This window comes from Varanus komodoensis, unplaced genomic scaffold, assembly GCF_004798865.1.
Source record: "Varanus komodoensis strain SLA01 unplaced genomic scaffold, ASM479886v1 scaffold50, whole genome shotgun sequence".
In the NCBI taxonomy this organism is placed as follows: Eukaryota; Metazoa; Chordata; class Lepidosauria; order Squamata; family Varanidae; genus Varanus; species Varanus komodoensis.
The window spans coordinates 3,474,994-3,497,026 of NW_025336088.1; positions in this window are offsets into that span (position 1 = coordinate 3,474,994).

Here is a 22,033-nt window from a genome sequence, read left to right on the forward strand (position 1 = left end):
TCACTCCAATGCAGGTGGCACACTTACCTGGCAGTTAAGTCCCACTTAGCTTTCTTTCTCCCCTGACATTGTGGCTTTGCTTAACATCAAACCTGGAAAGAAAAGCATCAGAGAAGTCAAACGCTTGCTTTCTGTTCATATCAGTTTAGTTAGTTTGATATTCCTTCATGGAAGCAGTTTATTGCATTTTATCTGTTTTTGCATGAGGAATCCTTCCACTTGCATTTGAAAGAATAAGCTATTGGACAGGGAATAGTTGCCACAGAATCCCCTCCCCACGTGGTTGGGGGTAGGGGGTGTGTCCCCAAGCCCCTCCCTCTCTGTCGCATCACCATATGGTGGCCACTTACTGCCAAGAAGAAATGCATTGCCAGAAAAGAAGCCAAAGCAAGACATCGTTGTATATAAAATAAATGTATATATGTCTTTAAACATATATACATTTTTAATACAGCTGCTTCTCTGGGAAGGCACAAGCCAGAGTTCTGGGTTTGGCCATCCCAAAAAAACTCTCAAGAGATAAAGTGTCCCTAGGTTGCTTAGCTACTTTCACCAGCAGGAGAGTGATCCAGATACAGGACAGACAAGTTGCCCCACTCATGGGTTTGAGAAACACACGACCTGGGTTGCTGTGGGGGGTGAACTGGCTCAGTGGCTATGATTAAAAAAGAAATGGCAACAAAGCCTTCACATGGAGGACTGTTCCCTGCAGGGTAGCCCCATAGTCACCCCATCACCGGCGTTGTTTCCCTCCATATGTTGCAAGCAGAACAACTTCAGCCTCTCACAGGCTCCCTGTGTGATTAAGCTCTTCCGGGCTTCAGAAGCACAGAAGGAGACTTTATGTATAGCAGAGATTCCCTGCTACAGATGTTCCTTCTCGAAGCATGGGAGGTAAACCTGAATAGAGACACACTGGACCCATTCTCCTCCTCACCTGAGGATTGAACACCTGGAAAGAGTTAAGACTCCCCTCCTTGCCCCATCAAACATTGGCTTCTCGGCCTTCACCAGACACCTATCATAGGTTTCCATCCTCTGCTTTGCATCCATGGGAATGAAGCTCATGGGGGTTTCCTTCAGTTAAAAAAAGAAGCGCGCATGAATGAAATAAAGAACAAGGGTGCCACAATCTGTGCCAGATATACAGTGATCTAAACTATGCAGGCAGCAGCGGGCTGGACTTCCCAAATCCAGGATTAATAGGCTTCTGCCATTTCAGAAAGCCAATGATGCCCTGTGGGCAATTGGGAAATTGTCTTCCAGCTCTCTGGAAGTATAAAAGGGTTTGAGCCTGTGTGTTTTATGAGGGCCATTTGATCCAGAGTTCCATGAAATGAGCCAAGCAAAGTTGTTTGGGTCTGTGTTCCTTTTGAAGCAAATGGGCCTTTGCCAGGAAGGCAATCCCATTAAAGGGTGAAAGGGATTCACTGAGTGTTTCCAGCCTTTGCTAATGATGAGTTGCTTTACTTAAGAGTGCCAAGAGAGATGGGAAAGCCCTCTTGCCTCTTGCCATAGATTGGTCAATTACATATTCAAACTAGGAAGTGCTGCCCCTTTGAAATGAATGGGGAGTTACACGCAGGGGACGCGGTCCCAGAGAATAGAGGCGTTGCTCTAGGAAGTGGCACATCTTGGGATATGAAGTGCAGACGTGTTTCAGATCGTCATCATTGGCATAGCAGCTTTTCAGGGCAGCAGGGACTGGGGGATCTGGGTTCTCGTCCCCACTTGGCCACAAAGCTCAGTGGGTGACTCGGGGTAAGCCACAGGCTCTCAGCCCAACCTATCTTGTAGGGTTCCGGTTATGAGGATGAAATGGAGCCATGTAATCTGCCTTGGGTTCCTCACAATAGGGAAAAAAGGTGGAGTATAAGTTCAACGCAATAAGAATGGGGCTATCGTCTCATCCAATCACTTGTGGTGAGTCAGAATTGTTTTATTCATTCATTTTTCTTTTAGATATTAATGTCCCGCTTTTTTCTTACAAACTCAAAGTGAATTACATCATTCTCCTCCCGCTGCTCTCAGTCATGTCCTCACAACAACAACCCTGTGAGGTAGGCTGGGTTGAGAGCCTGTGACTGGCCCAAAGTCACCCACTTGGCTCCATGGCTGAGCGGGGACTAGAACCCAGATCGCCTGAGTCCCAGTCCTGTGCTCTTAACCGCAACACCACGCCGGCTCATCTCCAGGTGACACAGTAGGAGAGCGTTTATGAATGGGGAAAAACCCGGTTCTGGGCTTATTTTTCTTTCATATCATTATTGTGCCACAAATTATTTAGGGTTTTGGACAAACCACTGTTTGGTGCAGGGGAGCAGGTTTTTGTGCTGCCGACTTTGCTTTTTGCAACAGGGCTTTAGAAGTTGAATTATTTTCCAGGACTTTCTGAAGCACAAAGAGGGCAGGGAGGTCCCATCTGATGGGCCCTGCCAGACTGCTGGGGCCCAAGGATGCTACCTGCTGATGCTAGAGGCCTGCCATGCTTGCAGAGGAGTAGCGCTGTGCCTTATTGGGAAGATTCTCAACTTCTCCCTGCACGGCTTGTGTTTTCTCATCACCCCTTCTAAAAATGCCAACCCAGTTCTAGAGCACCATTTAAAGGTGGCAGACCAATGAGAAGATATCACCATTCTTACTGCCTTGGGGGCTGAGCATGGCCAGTTTGTACGCACAGGAATACAGACCCAAGTCACCAACTTTTGTCTACATACGATCAACAGAAACAGAACAAACCACGGACACCAAGCAGGCATTCTCAATAAGCCATGGACTGGGATCCTCACAAGCAACTCAGATGAACCAGCAGGCTGTCAAGATGCCTCAAAGCAAAAGGGGACACCCCTCCCCGCAAAAACTACCTTTGATCAAAGTGGGTGGATCTGTAAGCAGTGTGATAAGCAACGTTCGCGTTCTTGACTGCCACCCTGTCCCAGCCTGGTGCTCTCCAGATGTCCTATAATTCCCAGTCATCACGGCCAATGGCCATAGGGATGATGGGCATTGTAGGCCAACAGACCTGGCTGGAGAAGCACATTCTGATCAGTGCCCTACCCCTTCAGAATACCACCTGCGGAAGGTATAACCTAGTGGAGGGCACTTGCAGAAATGCGTGGGCACAGCCTCATGGAAGAAGTACTCCAGAATGGTGCCGTGCAGTATGGAGTTTTGTGCTGGTGCAAAATTCAGCAACTAGAGCATCATCATCATCATCATCATCACCATCATCATTTTCTAGTAAGAATCTAGCTTTTGAGGCAGAGGTAGGCAATCTTTTTTTAGTTCTCAGCATCAGTGTCTCTGGTTGGTGAACTGGTGGTGGGTGTGCCCAGAACCGCCCCCCCTTTCTCACATACAGAGAGAGAGAGCCTTTTGCCTTCACCAACTCCCATTCTTGAAGCACATACATAAACACACAACCTTCACCCACCCCCCTCTCTTTGCACACTCATTCCTCACACCAGTGAGAAGGGAGGGGGAGAGACACTCTCTCCCCCCTCCACACAGACTCAGCTTCACCCTCCACTCCGGCCCGCAGAGGTCCTCTCTCTCTTCCCCTCCCTGTTGTCCAGCAGACCAGCACTGGGAACAGTGGCAGAAGGCAGCTGCCATGGGGAAGGCAGCAGATGAGGAGAACCGGGGCAACATCACCCCTGTGCCCCTGCTTGGCAGACTGCGGGCAATGCCCTTTTGCTGATGGGGTGGTGGGCAGCGGTGGCCCTCCCAGGGTGCCATCCTCCCTCCGGCTGGGGAGCGCGTGATCTGGAGTTGCTCAGGGCCGCCAATGCTCCGAAAGGGATATACCTGCTCGCTGCAGCCTGCTCACCATTGCTCGCTCCCTGCCTGCGGAGCGGCTGGGCAGTGGGCTATTGGCTGGAAGAGGCCGTGGGCACCCATGGCTGTCTGCACCAGAAGCCTCCAGGGGCACTTGCAACCCATGGGCTACACATGCCTTGAGGGCCCCACCGTAAGGCAGAAAGCATGCAGGTTGCAGGGGAGAGTGGCATAGTGGACTGAGCAGGGTTTCCAGCAGACACAGGGAATGCTGGTCAGACGGTGCACGCGTTGACTCTGACTGGCAGCAGCGCTCGGGGCAGAAGCTCTTCCCATCCACAGCTGCCGGAGCCTTTGACCCAGTGAAGCCTGGGGAAGCCATATGCCCAGAGGGGCTGTGCCGTGGATTGGTGGCCAAAGGGCTCGCCTCCCCAGCACAACACGACAGAACTGGCATGACTGAGGCAGGGGGCCTAACGAAGCTGGCTGGACTCTGCATTCTGGAATCCCTTTCTCAAAGTGCAGCGCATGCTTGGCCTAACAAGCGGCACAGGCAACAGTCACTGGCTGCGACTGGGTGATTGGCTCACGTTCCATCAGCCCTGGCCTCTCCAGTGGGTCACAAGCTTCAAACAACCTCCTCCCATAGAGAGAGAGCACAGGGTTATATATGGGCCTCTGTATCACAAACCTTTGCAACTGAGTGCCCTATTAGCAATGCTTCTCAGAGGTGCATGATAATTCCCTTGCCGTTGTTTTCAATTGGTCTTCCTGGGAACACCTGGATTTCTCGGCTGTTTACATGGGGCAAGCCACATGGAGGAGCTTCCCTGAAAGAGAGGTGGCCCCAGTGTACGATTTGCCCTGCACCGTGCAGCTGCAGATGCAAGACGGGAGAGCTGATCAGAGTCCCGTGCGAAGTGAGTGTGCACCTTACAACAGACCCTGACATTGTCCGGATGCACCAGGGCTGTGCAGCTAAAAATCAAGGTGTAATGGAGAGAAGAAAACTGGGAGACCATGGCCCAAACTGTATTGATATTAGAATAATATCCACTCTGAAAAATGGAGTGCAAATCATGAAGATTCTGCTTTCTAAAGGATTATCTCTTCTCATCTTAGCCTGTTCGAACAATAAGGCCAGCAATATAGGGGTCCTTCTTCAAGACCTTAGAGAGAGGGCCTTTTCCCTTCTGGCACTTCATACATGGACTCTTTTTTTCTGGGCAGGCTTGTCTTATGTTGAACCTGAAGTCCTTTTGGTGCCAAGCAAAGACCTTGGAATTGACCCAGATATTCCGACATTCCATTCAAGATGGTGTTTAATCTGGTATTTTTCAACTAGCATGCTTGGCTTTTTACAATGCCATCCATCCTATGATTCACTTCAATGGGACTTACTTTTAATGTATATAGGACTGGAGTTTGGCGTTTTCTCCCAGGAAAGTATGTATAAGGCTGGAGTCTTCAGGTGCAATCCTATGCATATTTGTACAGGGGGAGTGCCCTACAACTCTCAGGGGAATCCTGGGACTTGCAGATTTGTTTCTACTTAAATAATGCATAGAATTTCACCCTTAATCCCTGTGCTTGGGTTATACTGTTCTTGTTGATACTGGCTTTTATTTGACATTGTTTTGTTACTGTTGTGAACCATACTGAGAGTTTTGTTGAGCTAAATGGGGGCACTTTTACTATTTCTAATAACTTAAACATTTTCCTAAATTCTGGCTGTCTTGGAAGTTTATAATTGACTATTTAATGAGCACCGGGTAACTTAAAGCTTGGGTAGGCAGAAGATGATTTTTTCAGTGCTTTGTAATAATCTCTGACTTCCAATAGCTGCAACAAAATGACTTCACACCCCACCCCCTAATTATACTGTTTAAATAATGAAAGCTTGAGGTGAGCAGGAGTAGATTTTTATGTGTAGGGGGAGGGTATGAGCTCCATTCAGTTCTGCTACTCAAAATCCCTGAGCTCAGAATTCTTTAATGCTACATGTATGTATATCTTTGCACCAAGCTCTGGCTGTTGGATCTTGGGGTTTTAGTAAAAAACCAAATAGATCCTGCAAGGCTTGGGTCTACCCCATCTGTGACCCAAAGAATAGGATGCCAGTTTCAACCAACAGGCCAAAGAGCACCTTGGGCATCCTTTGGCTTAAGATATGCAAAATACACGTCATGTCTGCAAATGTCATGTACTAGCTGTGTTATTTCCTTCCTCCTGCCAGGGCAGAAGTACATTCTACAGAAGTACTTGCACAAGCCACTCTAGAAAAACTGCATGTTCCTCAACCTGCAATTTTGCAGCTTAAGGCAGCAGCATCCACAAATCTGCCATAAAAAAGCTAACTTCAGAAGACACACTAACTGCAGATTTTGGTGAACTGGAAGGAACCATCTCTCCACACACCCCTTTTCTATTTGCTCCTACTGCTAGCAGGGCTCCTTTCACAGACATAATCAGGAGACATCAAGTCCTCTTAAGCGATTCTCCCTGGAAAGGACTGAGGGCTTTAAAAATAAAACACCACCTCCTGGAATAAAACTATATTATATGGCTGTGTGAAAACAGGGGTGGTCTATCTTCTGGAGCAACACGCTGGTGGTGGGCGAGAATGGTAGATGCATGTGGCAAACATTTGAATAAGAGTTGCACCATGTGAATGCATAAAATGTCTCATTCAAAGCTCTTACTGAACTCTAGAGGGAGAGAGAAGACCAGCTCTCTTGTAGGGGACGCCAGCCATAATTTTGGTCTGGCTGTTTTATCAGTCCAGATTGTGTGTGAGAGACATCTTGATGCAGAGCAGATGTCAGATCTGTAGCAAGCTATTGATACACAAACCACAGTAGGAAAAAAAAATCCCCTTTTTCTTTTAAATCACGCTGTTAGTTAGTTTTAAGTGGAAACAAAACTTCCAGATGCATGAAAATGCCATTTAAAATGCCATTTAGAGGTCGCGTTCAAACATTTAATCTACCATGAAAAATCACACTCTTTCAACCCGGTCGTTGTTTACATTCAGGACGACCCACCGGCTTGCCTACAGCTGCATTTTCCCAAGGTCCACGTCTTTTTTTCGCCATATGCTTCAACTTACGGTTAAGGCACAGTACCTCTTTTTGGTATTGCATGTTAGCTACAACATAATTGCATACCACGAGTAGCCACGAGAGGGCACCAAACCCAGCTCCATCCCCAGCAGATCCGCTTCCCCGGTCCACACACACCGCCGAGGCCGAACGGGGGACTCAAACGTCTCTAGCACAATATTCTACGGCGTTCCCAAAAGCCCAGATTCGGCGGCGCACCGAGAGTTGCTGGACGCAGGACAGAAAAGGGCCTTGCTCGGACCGGGCAAGGGGCTCTGTGCGCAGCCGAGCGCCTTCACCTGGCCGCTGAAGGAGCGGCGAAACGGCCACGCACACCCCTTCCGAAAACCCGGCCACGCTCCCCCCACCCCCGCCAGCCCCGGGTTTCCATTTTAAGAGCTTCGGAACCGCATCCCAAATAGCAGCGAGGCTGCCGATCCTGGCGCCACTTACCTGCGAGTAAGCCCCAGTGAATTCAGCGGGGCTTACATGTGAGTAGACGTGCCCGAGCTCGCATTGTAATTCCCCACCGCCCGCTTAGCGCGATTCCAAGTCAGCGGGGCACAAAGCTGCGCCTGGCGAGGCACTTACCTGGGCGTAAGCTCCAGCGACCGCAGAGGGGCTTACTCGGGAGTAAGCGCGCCTGGGATCGGGCCGCACGTCCCGCTTTGCGTGTGGAGGTGGGGGGCGCGCGGGGGGAGGGGGGTCCCCATCAGATACAACTTTCCTCGATGTGGGCAAAGTTGCACGGGAGCGCCATGCAACTGAACTCCACCTGCGGGTTTCCGGACCTTGCTCTCTTCGTCCTTCTCGCTCGCTCGCTCCGCGCCCCAGCAATGGCCGAGCCCTCCCCGCGCCCCTCGTCCTTCTCCTCAACGGGGCGGCGGGGCGGCATCGGACTCACCTTTGGACGCTGCTGGCCTCCCGCAGCCGCCGGCTGCCGCCGTCCTCCGGGGACCTGCAGCCCGTGCCGAGGAGAAGCAAGGCGAAGGAGACGAGCCGACAAAATCCTCCGCGATCCCCTTCCAAGCAACAGGCATTGCGGCTTGCACACACGCACACACGCACACACCCGCCCCGCTCTTTCTCGCGCTCGCTCTTATGCCTCCAATCCGCAGCCTGTCTGAATCCCAAACCGGAGATCCCGGCCTTTTGCAAGAGCTCCCATCACGCCTGGGCAGGACGCGTGAAGTTTGCCAGGTGACTACGGCCGCGCGTGCAAAAGAAGAGCCGCGCGAGGGTGGGTGCGTGCGTGTGTGTGTGCAAGAGAGCGAGCGAGCGGGGGGGGGGGGAGTCCGTCGGATCACCTAGAGCCGCCTCTGGCAGGCTTGGAAGAAAATGCAGGCGAAAAAGAAGAAAAGAAGTCAGCGATCCGGAGGGGGCTTGACGCTGGTTGTCCTAACGTGTGAGTGGGTGTGTGCCTGGCTGCCAGTGTGTGCTTGCGCGAGCAAGGCGAGGGTGGGTTTCCCCCCTTCGCCGAAAACGGTCGCTGTCCTCTGGGGATCGAAAACCCCGCCTGGCACCAGAGCGAGAGAGCGCACGGGCACGCCGAGCTCCAGGCAGCCGGGATTTCTGTGGGAGAGACGGGCAGGAAGGCCGGCGATTCGTTGTTGGGACTTGCTTTCCGAGGGGCCAGATATGCCCCTTGACTGACATCTCAAAGTAGCGCCCACCAGGAGTGCAGGACTGTAACTACCATCATCCCCATACACATCTGGAGGGAACTGGTTTGGTGGAGGCTTAACAGTGGTGCAGTCCTTGGTAATGGAACTTGGGTACACAAGACCAAAACACCCCCCCCCGCCAAATTACATATGCTCGATTTTTACATATACTCAACTGCTGATGTGTTCGAAGGAACCTGTCTCCTAAAAACATCTTTATCTTCCAAAAGGCATGTATGACTAGGGGGTAGGAGGGCATTTAATTTCACTGGGGCGGGGGTGAACCCTGGGCATAAAGAATCAAGAGGCATCAGCAAGAGACGAAGCACAATTGTGCAGAAGAAAAGGGATCCGGAGGGATCAGGGGCAGGAGAGACTGCCAGAGTCCCTGTAGCTTTATTTCAGCCAGTGCCCACAGACAGCAGGAAACGGGGGCTGATTCCTGGATCCCAGAGATTCAGGGCTCCAGATGAAAGATTTGGAGTTCCAGTTCTAGCAGGCCACCTGGCCCCTACCAGCACCTCTGCTTAGCACAACCCAGCCATGCTGGGGCACATGCCGCTCTCCATCACAAGGTAGCATCCTTTTGAGTAGGGCAGCACTTTTTTCCAGTTGGATGGGAAGAGCAGAAATGGGGGCAGGTTGCTGCTGTGTAGTTTGCAGGAAGATGAAAATGGACTGGAGGAGGTGTTTTGTACATTCCTTGGTCTGGATGCAGGTATAATCACACTTTGACAAGACCCTACCATTTTCAGGGCTGCAAAATTAGGTATCCTAATTTTATGCGTCTAGTACTAGTTGGCAGTATATTCAGCTTCAACATTTGTTGGAATCTGCACAGTTGCAGGAATTAACTGGCCCATTACAGAAAGCTTAGCTTACAATAGCTGTGTATAAAAGTCTTTTGGAACCATGTAAAGCAGATGGTCAGAAAGTCAGAGATGAATGGAATAAGGAGCTGGAATGCTCCACGCAGTTTGATCAATGGAAGGTTGCCTTAACTGCCATGTGTACTCTTTTGGTAGATTTAAAATGGAGGCTGATTCAACAAAAATGATGTTTCAGCTATACTGGACACCGCAGAGGCTTGTTAGGAAGTTGGCTAGAGATCCCAGATGTTGGCACGGGAATGATGAAAATGCCTCATTGAGGCATACTGTGCGGGCACGTCCCATAGCAGCTTCTCTTGGACTGGAAGTCCCTGCTACTAGTACAAATTTTATTCTTGAAAGATATGTGATACTAGCGGGTGAACTTGCACTTTTAAATTACATTCCTGTGACGTGGAGATTAACAGATGGACAGCAGAAGTGGATACTGGAAGGCTTTACAATTGCAGAGGGACTTTGGGTGCAAGCCCAGGGCCTCCCCTCATTGCCTGGGGTGGCACAGGATTAATCAGAGCCCAGGGCCAAAGTTCTGCAGTGCCAAGCCTCTAGCCCAGCCTGCTTGCAGCTGGTAAGGGGCCTGCTGGGAGCAGGGAGGGGAGGAAGAGGCTGGGCTCCAGAGCTTATGCCGATTTCTATCAGCACCCCAGCCTCCTTCCCTCCCTCTCCCTGGCGCTAAATCTAGGTGGCCAAAAACAGCTGTCTAGAGAAAATATGTGGTGCAACATGCATGTCTTTTCAGAAGCTTATGTGCACTGAGTTGGAGGGCACTGGGTTAGGGTACAATTTATTTATTTATTTATTTATTTATTTATTTAAACATTTTTATGCTGCCCCATTCGCCGAAGCCTCTGGGCGGCTTACATCACTAAGTTAAAATAATTATACTATAAATTAAAAATATAAATATTAAATTAAAAATACAGTATAAAATAAGCCGCCCTGGCCAGATAAAATCCAATAATATTAACAATCCTATGCTTGTTTTGATAGAAAAAATCCTACAACTCCTAGGATTCCCCAGCCAACCATGGCAGTGGTAGGACTGCTGCTGTTGTTGTTATCTTTAAAGATGCATCAGATCGTGCTTGTATATTCCACGCTTGGAAGGAAAATCACCCACCATTAAGTTAACTGAGTGCAATGAATCTAAGTATGACTAAATCAGGATCCAACCCATGAGATACAGAAGCAGTAATACAGAAAAGTGTCAAGTCAAGCAACCCTTTTCTTTTTCTAAAGGGAAGACATGCAGGCAAAATCAGAGCCAGCCCTTTCACATCTCTTTTGCATAGCCATGAGTGTTATTTTTCTGCCCAGACTGCACCATGATGGTGGGTAATCAAAAATTGTTTCTACAGAGTGCAGGTTTGAACCCTGCTGGAACCTTCTAATACCCACAGTGATATATATGCTATACTTCCAAACAGAGCAAGAAAAGCACCAAATGTGTTACTGGATTCAGAATTCCATTTCTTAAAAATCCAAGCTTGCTTGCTTAATTTTTAATAAGTTTCTAGCCCTTATGGCAGCAGAGTTCTGGCAGTCTTCCCTGGGCCAGATGTATGTATGTATGTATTTATAAGTTTTCTAGACCGTCCCTTACCATGGTCTCGGGACAGTTTAACAATAAGACAATATAAAATAAAATGCAGCATCTTAAAACATTGGGAAAATAAAAAGGTTTTAACCGGGTGCCAAAAAGAATGAAATGACAGCGCCAGCAGAACCTCTCTGGGGAGCGAATTTCACAATCAGGGTGCTACCACAGAGAAGGCCCTTCTCCAGGTGGTCACCCTCCTAATCTCCTTCAGGGAGGGCTCCTGGAGAAGGGCCTCTGCCCCAGATCTTAAGGGGAGGGCAGGCACATATGGAAGGAGACCGTTGATTAAGCACCGGTGTGGTAACGGTGGATAAAAGAGAATTGGATGTTGATGCACAGGCTCTGGGTTCAGGCACAAAACTCTCTGGATGGCCTGAGACTTCAGGGGATGGGGTGAATGTGTGTACCACCCATGAGACCCTCAGAGGAAGACTGAGGGAAAAAGTGCAGTTGGTTGCCTCTAGAGTTGCCTTGGAAGGGAAACAAACCAATGAAGAACAGAAATCAAGCTGGCAGAGTGCTGCAGCTGCCACTTTGGCCATCTCTGCAGAAGCTCCGGGGCATCACAATTTGGGCAGCAACCCTGCACATTCATACCTGGGAGCAGCTCCCTTTGAGTTGATTGAAACTGACTTCTGAGTAGACATCAACAGGACTTAGTGGACCGAGACCAGCCGGGAGATAAGAAGCTGTTTTACACTGGGTTAGACTGTGGGCAACTCTGGCCCCATAATGTTTTTACTCTGAGTCGCTGTGGCTCTTCCCAGCTCCGCAGAGCAGCCCTTCCCTGGCCCCACCCAGAAATGCTGGGAACCAAACACATGATCTTCAATCCCAGGCATGCAAAACATGTGCTCTACCACTGAGTTATGGCACTTCCATTAATTAATTAATTGCCTTTGAACTTTGGGGCATACTTTCTAGGAGTGGGTGAAGGATGAATCTTTCACCTCTAACAGCAGCTGGTCTCTAGGAAGCTCCTAAATTGAGAGATTTGGCTCTGGTCCCAAAGACACTTCAGTCCTTGGGCAAGCAGGAGAACCGCACTTGATTAATACGCACCTTCAGTCTAAGTGGCAAACTGCAGAAACTGCTAGAACCCAATTCACTGGCAAAATGAGTACTTCGAGCCCCAGAGCGTTTAAAAATAGCTGGTTGCTGGCTGCTGTTTGCCATTTTGACAGGTCCTAGATTCAGATCACATATCCTCTTTCCTTGAAACTACCTTGAAACTAACTGCACCTCTGGGAGCCATCTTGGCCTCATCTTCCAGCCTAGCCTGTGAAGGAAGGGGCCCATCTGAAGTAAGTTGCTTTGGCAGCGGTCACAGAATCTAATAGACATCGATCACAAGAGACAAGGTTACAGGATGGGAAAGGCATTTCTCAACTGTTACCTGCTGTTGCAGTTTTTGTTGCACCGTTTTACTTCCTCAGGGCTGTGGGAAAGCAAAATAATCAGGGATGAGCTCAGAATGCCCCAACTGGGAGCGGGTCCCAGCACCGACATCTCCTGCTCCACCAGCCCATGAGACCAATGTTCTGGTGCTAGCACAGGTGTCCTTCCATGGGCACTTGAGCCAACCCTGTCAGATTTTGAGTCTCTTCAAAGGGTAGCAGTTATTTATTCTCACTCTGTTTTTCCTCCAGGGAAACGTGTTGGGGGATTTTGCTTTGGATGCCAAAATAACTTGGCTAGTCTTGAGTAGTATGTACCTTGATTTCTTCTACCTCAGCAAAATGTCTTTGGTCAGCCTAGGGAAGGAGTTGGTTTTGACCCAATAATGAGATCATACTCCTTTCTAGAACTCTGGCCATTCATTTGAGAAAGCAACATAAGAACTTTCTACTGGGTGCTGGTCCTCACTTGTAAAGCTGTAATCAGTTGAAGACCAGAAGATTGGCAGAACTTCCACATAAACCTGCCCACGTTCAAGATACCCTGTTGCATGTCTTGCCACCCAGGGAGCTGTAGAGGACTAGAATTCATGACCAGGCCTTTTCTAAAGAAAAGTCCAGACTGGTGAACTTACTGCCCAGGGTGGAGGGGATGATCCACCTCAAAACTAGGGATGCATGAGAAAATAAGAAATCAACTAGCACAGGTCCACTTATGCTTCTTCAGCATCTCGGGATCCCTGCATTTTTGCCTCAAGTTATGCTTTGAAGGGGCAGGGCAGAAATGGCAGGAAAGGTCCCTTTCTAATGTCTCATTTCTCCATCCAGAGAGAAGGGAGAGCAGAACTTCGGCCGGTGCTTCCCCGCGCCTGTGATAGCTCTTGCATTTCTCAGGGCCAGGCCTTCCACTGGGCAGAGCAACGTGGCTGCAGACATGGCACAGGAAGTAGCAGAGGGCTCCTGGAAAACAGAGTTGTGTGTGCACCATAATAGGGACTGGCCTGCCCTGTCCCCTCAGCTGATCTGCTTCTCTCACTTGTAAGAAAGGACGCCCTCCCACGGTGAAGTAAGTTTCTGGAAAGCTTCTGTGTGTGGAACTGGGAGAGGGTGCCTTCATCAACTGTCTTGGGCCAGCCCTCCATATGGATAAGAGATGGAAAGATCGGGTTGAGCTGGGATAGAAGAGAAGTTGCCAGGCAGATAGTAACCCAGGAGGGAAAATGCCCTCGGACCCCAGGAATGGGACCTTTGCTTTAGTTTGCAGCTTGCCGAAAAGAGACCCAGTTCTGTCATGCTTCAGAAAGCCACTAGTCACCCTGCTAAACTATTTCATAGCAATGGCATGGGGGTTTTGTCGCCTGCGCAACTTCTTCTTGATCAGCTCCCGCTCTGCTCTGGTCACATGGACACACATCTGCCCATGTTTTAATGGTGTTGTGTCATTCAGCCTGTCTCTTAAACTGGTGGGCAGACCCTCGCACCATTGCCAGAACCACGCACCAGTGCAAACACCTGGCTTACTGGCCGCTCTGATTGATTGATTGATTGATTGATTGATCTGGGTCATAGCCTGCCTTTTTTCTTTTTGAAAGAACTCAGAGCGGCTTATATCATTCTCCTCCTGCTGCTTTCCATCTTATCCCCACAACAACCCTGGGAGGTAGGTTGGGCTGCAAGTCTGTGATTGGTCCAAAGCCACCCAGTTGGTTCCATGTCTGAGTGGGGACTACAGCCCAGATCGCCTGAGTCCCTGTCCCATGCTCTTAACCACTACACCGCACTATTAGCCGCAGGGGCCAAATTCCCAAGTTTGATTTTCAGAACCAGTATGGAGTTCTAGGCACTGAAGACGAGGAGCAGGAGATGGATACCAATTAGCCACTGTGGAAATGAGGCTGGGCCCCAGAACCAAGGATGGGTAGGCCAATAAAACAGAGAGGAACAATGCAATTGAAGCCAATGGCTCTGTTTCCATGGCAGTGGAGGGATGGCCCCGCCTCTGTGACACTGGGAAGAACACTGGCACCACTAGACAAGGCACAACCCATAATGTCAAGAGATCTTGAAATCACAAGGACATTGGAGAAAATTGGAAACCAGAGGTGGATTTCAGCTGAGGAACAAACAGGAAGTGAGTGTTGACTGGCAGGCAGCATTTTGGGGCAGCTAGCACCTGGACAGCTTCGGATACATCACCATAAAAGAAGACACTGATTTGTTTAGTACGCAATACACCAATGATACGGATCATGTAAGTTTAAAAGGAAGTACTATCATTTAAATAGAAATACAGACAACCGCCCTGCAGTGACCAGTGCATGACCTGCTTGCTCAGTCTGCCACCTGAATGCTCACAGAAGGCCTGTCCTCTGCTCATTGACAGCCCCTGATTTTTAAACAGGACACAGACGGGACAGCCTTCGAATAGAGGGTTGTTCTCCATAAGGTAGGGCACCTGGCCACTCTAACAGCAACCGCCACAAGGAGTTTTCCTCTGGAGCACACCTGGCTACCTGGGAGCTGGGCCTAGCGAAGTGTGACATGCTAATTCAAAGTGTGCTGTCCAAATCTGGGATGGTTTGGTTAGGGTGGCTTAAGTTTGGCTTCCCAGCGCCCTGACAACAGCGATTTGCCATGTTGTCTGAACATGGACAACACAAACCCCGGAGGGGCTAAACCAAACTGCTACAGAGCCTCTTGGTAAGAGCTGCGAAAGAGGCTTGCTGCTTTGGCCAAACAGTTCTGGGTGAGTGACGATGACAGCTCCCATGATGTGCCCAAGCAGCACTTTTGGGCAGGTGTCAGAGGCCCCCGATGCTGCTGTGGCCACCAGCTGGAAGGACTGGGAGCCACGCTGGTGTAGGGTAAGCAAGCTCTGCTGAACGTACTCTGGTGTAGGCCAAGGAAAGTATGGCTCGGATCCCCTTGGCCAGTGTTGCTGCAACCACCAGCTGAAAGGCTGGTTGCAGTGCAGGGCAAGCCACACTAGGGGGCGCATTCCATTTGGCTTTCTCTAAAGAAGGCCCTGCAGAACATGGCTTGGAGAGCCAAGCTGGATGCCATGCAAGAGCCCCATTTGCTTCAGTGTAGCCATGCAAGTAGGTGGGGGAAATTGCTGAAACCTTGGAGCAGATACATTACAACAACATTTTTTAAACATCCACTCTCAAAAGCATGTCTAGACTTGGACCTTCTCCAGATACTATGGCCCTGAATGGTTGTAGCTGATACAGCTCATTTGGCCACTGCTGGAAATCCGAACGTAGAAGACAGTGAATGCTACTTCGCATGAACATTCAGTAATGCTATTTAGCTATTGCACTTGCATGCCATCCAACAGCTGAAGCTCTTTTACTGAAAATGAGACTCATCCTGCACAGGAATCCCTGTTTTGTGGAAAAGGTGAAGTAATTTCTCCATCTGGGGTAAAAGTAGCTGGTATGAGTCTTGTGAACTGCCCAGAGGGCTTTGGCTACAGGCAGTATAAAATTAAATGGATGATGATGTTGAAGATGAAATAAACTGTGTGAATACATGTCATGTGAACCCAGTGACTGTTAGTGGATTCTGTATTTTGCCCTTCTGGGTCTCTGTGGAGGTCAGCACCATAGTTCTGGAGAAAGCCAATGTCTGGGTATATTTTGGGTGGCTGATTTTTTAAAATATTGTTATAACTTATCTACTCTGCACTTCCAGCAGTAGGGCAAGGCTGAAAATCTAAACAAACTAATAAATGTCTCATAGGCTGTTAAGTGCAGGAACAAACAAGCACTTCCTCTATTTTTGAGCCATTATTTCTCGGCCAGCTCGGGTCTACCAAACCTCAGACCTCAGAGCCACAGCATCTGGCCTAATTTTTGGACTTCTCTGTTTCTTCCCCCTTCCTTTGGTTTTCTTGCCACACCACCTGATGAAGAATTCTGTGGCATTTTGGTTAGTCATAATAAAGGATGTCTTGCCCAGCTGCGGGTTTGGGATGCTCTTTTTGGCTTCTCTTTCTCTATATTGGCTATTTGCTGCGGGGTGGGGAGGTGCAAAAGCTGTAGTCAGCATACCTTTTGTTAGGGTTGCCACAATTTTTACAGAAGGATTCTCATGCCCTTGATGGCTGCAGAACAGATGTGGATATTCCATCAATGGGGCTTTCCCCATCTCTGCCATTCCACTCTGGAAAGACACACCTGTTGAATTTCTGCCTGTTGGGTATGTGTGGAAGACACTGGATACCTTGCCCTACCCCAAAAAGAGGCAGCCCTCTTCTTTGTGCGAAGTGCGACGTGGACTGAGGCCCAGATCCACCTTTCGGTTTATTCCTTTACCATCTTTCCCCCTTCCTGCTCCAACTGACACTCTAGCCCTAGGGAATAAGCGAGTTGGTTTTGTATTCACCTGCTGAGAGCACCCGCTCCTTAATTAAACCTCATGTAGATGCGCTGCAGAGACAGACGAGGGCTCTCACCACACAGAGCTTCTATTACGGTGCAAGGCATGTCCTCTTAAATTACACTGGCACTGTTTGTGTAGACAGCGGAGTCAAGGTTCTCTGTTCAACCAACCTCATTACCATACAGATTATATTGGCCTGGTGATTGTTCAGGGAGTGCTCAGGGCTGTAGCATCGCAAAGATAAGTCTGGATGGGAAACCACCCGGAGCACCTCCAAAGTTGCTCTGAGCATTCCACCAGAAGAGCGGGATGGGCTTTAAAAAGAAAGAAACTTACATTGTGTTTCATTAATACTTTAATTCATGGAGTTTTTTTTCTCCATTCTGTTTCTAGGCACACAGGCCTACATATCTCATACTTTTTTTGTTGCCTGCCCTAAGCCCACAGCGCATCATGAAATATAAATTTTATGACAGCACATTGCAGTGTAGCTAGCAGAGATGTTGTTGTTATTAATAATGATAATTTTATTATCTATTAGATTTATATCCCACTTTTTTCTTATAATGAACTCTAAGGCAGCTTACATCATTCTCCTCCTCCTGCTCCCAGTCTTACCCCCACAACAACCCTGTAAGGTAGGTGGGGCTGAGAGTTGGCTCCATAGCTAAGTGGGGATTAGAACCCAGATCACCTGAATCCCAGCCCCGTGCTCTTAACCGCTACAAGACACTGGCTCTCATGTTCTTGTCCAAGCTCCTAACCAGTGATTCTCTTCAATTAGGCTAATCCACCTCTCTTACCCCTTCCCAGGTTTCCCTTTCCCAGCATTCCATGGGTCCCACGTGTCCACTCCTTGCTGCTGGATTTTGTTTTAATGGTGTGTGTTTCCCCTCATTTTTTAAAATTTCAAACCTTTAGGTTCCACCCCTTTGCAAAGCAATATCTCCCTCTCCTTTCTCAGTGGCTTGCTTTTGGCTCTGTTTGTGTTGGCACTCACCTCCGGAGTTGCCTATTCCAGGGAAGTGCTATAAACAACATTGTTTATTTTGTTGATGAACAGGTGAGTTTGTTTGTGGTGGGGGAGATGAGCCAGATGATTTTTAAAGGCACTTTTGAGAACGAAGCAATTTCCTGATAAACTGAAGAATTTCCGTTGCCCTTATGCTGACATGTCACAAATCGGTCTGCCCTTTCCCTCCACACAGAATAACAGTTCAAGGTGAAGGCTTGACAAGCTATTTTCCAATGTACTGGGAACAGTTTGGTATGGAGGCGCATTCAGATATGTAAACAACCACATCTGTCTGAAGTGGTACAGCCTCAGCACGTATTTACAGTTTCAGTGAGAATTGGTGCATGCACTATGCAGTCCTATGCACATTGACTCAGAAGTAAGTTCCATTGTGTTCTATGGGACTTATTGAGGGGATTGGGAATCCAGCCATAGGTAACAGCTGTGGCTGAAGGGACAATGGCATTTTAAGGGATGTGAATTTGCTACTTTCTATGATGCCTCTGATACCAACATCTGATCCAATTTTCAGCATTAACATTAACTGTCTTAAATGTACTTACAAGTGACTAAGCCCAGTCAAAGACAGTGGGGCTTACTTCTTACACAGGATTGTGCTGGGCTGCACTAATCTCTATTACACTGTAAGTTGCCTAGGAAGGCCTCGGCAATTATAGGCAGCCTATAAATATATGTAAATAAATACATAAATAAATAAAAGTTGCTGTGCTTGAATTTCTGTCACTTCAGTCACTTTCATACAAGACACTGGGTGGGGGCTAAACAAGCCTTATGATTCTTGTGCACAGACTGGAATACTGTCATTTATTTTCATTATTTATACCCTGCTTTGAAAAACTCTTAAATTCTTCTAAAGCAGGTTATAACAGATAGAAAGAAACCCACAACGTCACAATCATAGAACATGGATTAAAAATATATTGTATAAAGCACAACATCATCAAAATTAGGGGTGACAACATCAATGATAATTTTCAAAAAATCTGCTGGACATTTTATGATGTTTAGCAAGAATGTGCCAGAAAGCAGAGCTTTTGGTGCAAATCGCAACACATGAGCAGGTTATTATTATGTAACACTTATTTTAAATGTTCTTTAGCACTGCTATAGTCCATAGAAGCTAACAATGAAATAATAGAACTGTTCAAACAGGATACAAAGCAAGAGAGCTATTTTGAAAGCAAACATATATTAAAGCCAATAAAGATAGTACCATTCAAATTACAAGTGCAGCAGAGGCTAACCCCCCTCCCCCACCCCAAACAATGTCAATATAATGGACTACAATCTGAACATCTCTAAAATTAGAAGGGGGAAGGGGTGCTCCTTGGTGAAATTAAGACAAAATCAAGACAGCTCAGCTGGATGCTCTACCGTAGCTCCTAAATTAGAGGCATATTGCCTTCAAAGCAAAAACAGGCCAGAAGAGTTGGCCTGTGGTGTCCATTTTGTTTCCCAAAGGAGAGGGTCTAGTAAAGTAATTCCTTTTTTAAATAGTCCATTGGCAGATCAGCAGAAAAGTAATGACAATAAGGAGATTTTATGCAGCAATGACTTTGACCCAGAAGGCTGGGCCCACTACAGTGTTTCATGGCTCAGTCAGGAAACAGAATATTCTAGAAGTGGCCGGGGAGGTATGGCCTACACCTCAGGCCTTAACAACCACAGACATGCATCCAGGATATGTGTTGGCCCTTCTGTTCTTTAGAAAAGGAGCAAGGGATGGCTGACTTGCAGGAACTTCTCATCTAGCCAACCAGCACCTTCCCGCATGGACAGCCTCTACCACCCCTTTGACTCTGCTCCCCCACCTCCTCTGGGGAAACAGTTCCACATCTAGGAGCAATGAGGCAGTGGCTGAAGAGTCTTGCTGCTCGGCAGATTGGCGGGGCTGCCCTGGGAGGCTGAGGCAGGGCCAAAAGCTGTATATTCAGCTTTTCTCTCTTCTCTTCACCCCATGTTCAGAGGCAGTGACCAAGATGACATCTGCTGGTCCTCCATGGGTCGGTCCATCTACTTGTTGCAGGCAACCTTGTAAGCTTCATGACAGACAGTTGTGTAACAGGTGAAAGAGCCCCTAGCATACCATAAGGGATACCCCTGCTATCTATAGAAAGAAAGTCAGATTCTGGAGAGAAGGAGAGATAGAATGAAGATGGGGTAGGAGAAGATTCTTAGGAAAGGAAGAGAACAGTGTATATTTGGGGTGACTTTCCCTTTGCCCACCAGGGGTACAAAGCCCCTGAAATATGACCACCAAGAAAATGCAGTCCGATGTGGGAAAAGCTTTCTCTACCCCACAGAGGCTTGGTCTTCCAAACCTAGAAGCAAATGATGATTTAGATTAGAACCCCTTGCTTCCATTTTCTATGTGCTCAACAAAATGTCTTTCCTTTTGCAGGGAGTGCCTGAACCAAAACATTGACAGTAAGTTCTCTACTTCAGATGTCCTGCAAGCTAAATGATGGCAACAGTGGAGGCAGGAGGAGTGGTGTGACTTTGGGGTGGGGCTAAACACGTGGTCCTATTGTTCTTCTCACTATCTTTACCCTATTCACACAAGAGTCTTTCATGGTTCTTAATTTAGGTTTGTTGGCTGATTGCAAATTCAGATACCATGGTGTGTTGATTCAAACACCAGGCCAAACTATTGTTAAGCTTGTTCTGCCATGGTTGGGTGACATTTTATTTGTCTGCTTGAGGGACATGATGTCTGAGCACCAAACTGGACAACAGGAATGCATGCCTAGCTCTCCAGACTTATTAACCTTTTATAAAGAGAAACAGAAGGGGGTTGGGATGCTTGAGACCATGAGGTTGACCCCCCCCCCACACACACACACACAGAGCCTTTTTGCCTGGTGAGAATTGTTCCAGCCTCCTTTAGCCGCTATTTTTGTGCTATTACAAAAAACAGCCACACACACGTATACTTGTCTTAATGGGATAAATAACAGCATGAACTGAGAAATGTCATCAGGGAGAAAGTGTTACTACGCATTCCCCCCCTGCCATGGTTTCATTCTGGACTGGGGTCGGAATGCAGTAACCCCTACTTGCAGACACTTACAGGGCCAGCTCAACCATTGGGCAGAAGAAGGAAGCTGCCTTAGGCAGCCAATTTTGTGTGCCACAAAAGGGAAGCAAATTGTAAGCAATTTATTATTGTGTTTCACTCCCTGAGGGAGTGCTTGGGAAACATTCTGACTCAGATGCCAAGATTTGACCGGCCTTGAGCATTACGCCTCTTGATTTGGGGGTGGCAGAGGACCCATTTATGGTTCCACTTCAGCCAGGAAAAGGTCTTACTTGAGGAGACCAGCTCTGTTGTCATGTCTCATTTGGCACTCTGCCGAAGCTCTGATCAGATGTCCTTAGTCTTGCAACAGAAGGAGCAGTCTAGACATGCCTCGCCCCTGCTATCGCCCGTACTTGTGTAGGTGAAAGGCTGAGCAGGAGGGAATTCTGTATCCCTGGGAGCTCTCCATGTGAGTCATGGCAAATGCAAGAAGCTTTCCTCTTAACCAGCATGAGTCCAGAATGATGGAAATGGGGGAGAAGCTGGGTATGGCTGGAATCCTTCTTCTCATGCATTCATTCTTCCTACACAGATTAAGTAAGGATACTTGATCAGGGCTTTTGTCGGGTCCGGCATCAGAACCTGACACCCTCAGACAACTAGCAGGGCCCATAAACACATTAAGGTTTGCCCTCAGCCCTTTAAGGTGGGTTTACCTAGCAGCAGCAAGAGCCGAGAGTCATTTCGATTGGCAACCAGAGTGATGCTGTGTCAGGCACTGTGGCAGATTGTGAGATGTTAAATGGCAGTCTACTGGCAGGTAGGTCCATGCCATGTGGGAGAGGGGCCACCAAGATTCAGGAAACCAACCACAGGGCCTTAGCCCAAGGGCTTCATCAGGCCTGGAGCTTGCCCTGAATTAAGTCTCTGGTGCGATCCCAACAGCAATGGCCGCAGAAGCTTCCAGTGTAGGATTCTATCTAGTTCCAAAGTTTAGGCAACCTGCCCAAACTAAGGTGGCCTGATATGGTGGCCGCTGTGGTGAAGTGGTTAAGTGTGCAGGGCTGGGACTCAGCAGATCTGAGTTCTAGCCCCCACTCAGCCATGGAGCTCACTGGGTGGCATTGGCCCAGTTATGGACTTTCAGCCCAACCTTCCTCACA